Here is a 3,651-nt window from a genome sequence, read left to right on the forward strand (position 1 = left end):
GGATGAGACATAAGTTATTAACCTTGAAAAAAAGTAAATTGAGTGGAACATTGTGTAAATAACAATGGAAATTCACTGCATTAAAATGTAATTGAGTAATTTCTTAGCTACAAAAATCTGTAACCAAATATCAACTCACAGAGTCTTCTGTCTCAGTTTTGAATCATTCAAAACATTCAACCTAGTATATTCCACCACATCAATTCACTCTGTTTGGAGTAGAGTAACCTTAGTGAACTTTGACCAATCTATAGTTTCAAACCATCTGCTTCCAAAGGAAAATAATGCTTTCTTCAATGAAAGACATAAAAACACCAAATATATGCCTAATTGCCCAGCTGGCTGGGTTTAGAATAAAACACTGCAATGCTGATTGGTGAATTGATTTTGCCATTTGCTGTGGTTTTCTGCAAGCATCTAATCAATTGGATAGTTTGTGCTGACCCATTTTGGGGTTATTGTGTTCTCTCTGTAATATTTATCTTCAATACCATTTTAGCCTTATGTATTTTTCTACATTTGTAAAATGAAAGTGCTCTCCTTATGCTGATTCTAGAGCTTTTGTGTGCCAGGTACATATAATGGAGAGGTACATATAATTTAAAATATTAACCCAGCGTTCCACATAATAAAAAGTTTCTGCATCAAATGCATTCAATACAGAAAAATTTTAATGTAATTAAGTTGAGGAACAAAAATTTTTAGATACAGAAGTGTGACCGCTACATCAATGATAAATTATAGAATTTTCCCCCTATATAGCTGTCCCATAAATTCAAAGATTCTAGAATTTGGAAGTAACCTTAAATGTCCTCTATTCCAACAAGCCATCTATTGTTTGAATTCCCTCTACAACATCTCCACCATGTGGTTATTTGGCCAAAATCACCACCAGTGACAGAAAACACAGTGTGTCATGAGAAAATTAATTTTATTTCTGTTTAGTGCTAACTATTGTATAGTCCCTCTTGATGCTAAACTCAGATGAATATGTTTGAAATTATTAACACTTACTTTTAATTTAAATCATTCATAAGCTTAATTCACTGAACCCGAATCACTCATCAGTGCTCCCTTCAAATATCTAATAATAATAATAATAATAATATGATTCCTGTACATTCCTAACTGATCACTTCTGAACATTCTATAATGTGTTTTTGTTCCTACTGAAATGTGAAGCTTGAAAATGTATGTTACACAGTAGGTGGTAGCTGGTTACCAGAGTAAAGGCAGATTATTGCTTCATCTGACAATATTCTTGATATGATATTTCTATGAATGCAGCCCAAATGGACAATAAAATAAGTCATACATCACTAAACTGTTGTCTATAACTCTAAGTGGCTAACAGATATATCCCTTTTCTGTAATTATGCAGTTTCCTTTTGGCTGTCGATAACCTACTGGAATACATTTTAGTTTGCTCATCTTAGCTATAGCTATCTATTTTTAGCCTTTCATTCAAATTAAAAGCTAAATATGTTTGACTTAAACATTTTTAATTTATTATTTAATATCCACAATTCTATTGGTTAGTAGCTGCATATAATAGGATGAAACAGTAATTGTGGCTTTTAATAATTTATTTTTCTTTCATTGGAAAACATTAGAAAGTACTTAGTCCAAGATGCCATAGTGACTCCATAATGCCACCAGCGGCATTCAGTCATGTTTGTTGGTTTGTACTTGTTTTTTTAAATTCTGTGGCGATATATGAGTTCAAGAAACACAAGAAAATGTACTGTTCATTCTGACTGGCGATAGGTTGAACTAAAAACTAGAGTTCCTCTCACTAAGAGGGAAAGAACGAATAAATACTAAGGAGAAAGGAGATAATACACATTCTTCCCAAGTACACATGGAATATGAACAAGGATTATTTTATCTTTTAGAAAATAAATCAAATCACAGCAAATCTCAAATGACTGAGAACCACAAAAAATGATGCTTAACATTCACAAAAATTAATGTTTGTAATGCCCAGCAATGAAAACTCTTCCACTCCTGGAGTAAATGTAAATTTGTTTAACAATTCTGAGAACTATTTTGTTATTATACAGTCACACTGAATACTTATCAGTTCTCATTCAACAATTCTTTTCTTAGTAGAATCTCTTGCATACACACACCAGGAGACATGCACTAAAATGTTTGTGATAGCATAATACTTCAAAAAAGATTCCAAAATAGTAAAAAATATGAATGATGTGTTTTACAAAGCAGCCACATCCACAAGGATAAACTTTAAAAACCATAATAATGCAACATCAGCAAAGAATATACAAATCTGGAGACCATTTGTATAAAGAAACAAACAAAAATAAACAATTTGTGATACACATGTCCTGCTTCTAAAAATTAATGAAAGTGAAGGATGACAACATTAGTGAAAGGAATTCTCGTTGGGAGAAAAGAGGCAGATAAAGACTATGGAGTAGGACAATGGGGAAGACAGACTTACCAAGTGACATTCTCAGGTTGTGTGCCTGATATATTGTTAAAACCATACACACACATTGCATATATTCCTTTATGTATAGTAAACTTCATTGAAAATATGAAAAAATCAGGCAAAATGTAGATATGTTTTCATTAAAATAACTTTATATGAAACAATGTGATAAAGAAAGTTTCAAAATAAATAGGCATAGATATATGAAGAAAATGCAAAGTAGGACTTAATTATGAGGCTGCATAGCATTTAATATTTAAAGAACTAAAGTCATTAAAGGGACACATTATACAATAATACAAGGCACAATTTATGAATATGTGACAGTCCTAATTCTGTCTGGAACAAATAACACAGTCAATGAAGCAAAAACTATTAGAAAGACAGGGAAAGATTCATTTCAATATTGAATGCATTTTTTGATGTTCCAAAGTACTGAAACAGGGTTTATAATCCTAGATATTAAAATTTGCTTTTCCTAATGAATAGGAAAAAAATGAGTATAATGGTACATCTATTATAGTTGCTGAATTATGATAAACAAAAAATTAACACAAATTAATTGAAAAATCCAGAATACATATATTTGTGCATATACATACACATACATATATATGAGGAGGGAACTCCCCAAAATGCAGGATTTACTTATAAAAAATGGTGTATCAATTCTTACAAGTTTAAACTTCAGTCACCTTAAATATACTCTCCATTTAATGCTCTTTATCTATCAAGACACTTTTTCCATGTCTCAGAACAGTTTTTGGAGTCATCAGTTTTGATGTCTTTTAGTGCTTCTGTTGTTTTTTGTTTCACCTCTTCCACACTGACAAATTGTTTTCCTTAGAGGACCTTTTTCATCCAGGGAAAGCAAAAAAAAAAATCACTGGGGCAAGATAGGGTGAAGAGGGAGGGTGGAGCATCAGGGTCATGCTGTTTTTGGTCAAAAATTCTGAAAACTCAGCACAAGGTGGGCAGGTGTGCTGGTACATCACCCATCATGAAATGGGCAAAACTGTTGAAAGAATCTCAAAAATAAAAAATAAAAAAAAATCACTGAAACCTAAGGTAGACTCTCACAATAATGCTAGCTGGTATGCTGATGCCAATGGATTCCTAGAACACTTACCCAACCAGGGGAAGCCTGTATTGCAGGAGGCCTACTCCCCAAAAAAATAATTCATGTTTTTTTTGAG

The sequence above is a fragment of the Carlito syrichta genome, unplaced genomic scaffold (assembly GCF_000164805.1).
Source record: "Carlito syrichta isolate Samal-C Ts95f unplaced genomic scaffold, Tarsius_syrichta-2.0.1 Scaffold302615, whole genome shotgun sequence".
NCBI lineage: Eukaryota > Metazoa > Chordata > Mammalia > Primates > Tarsiidae > Carlito > Carlito syrichta.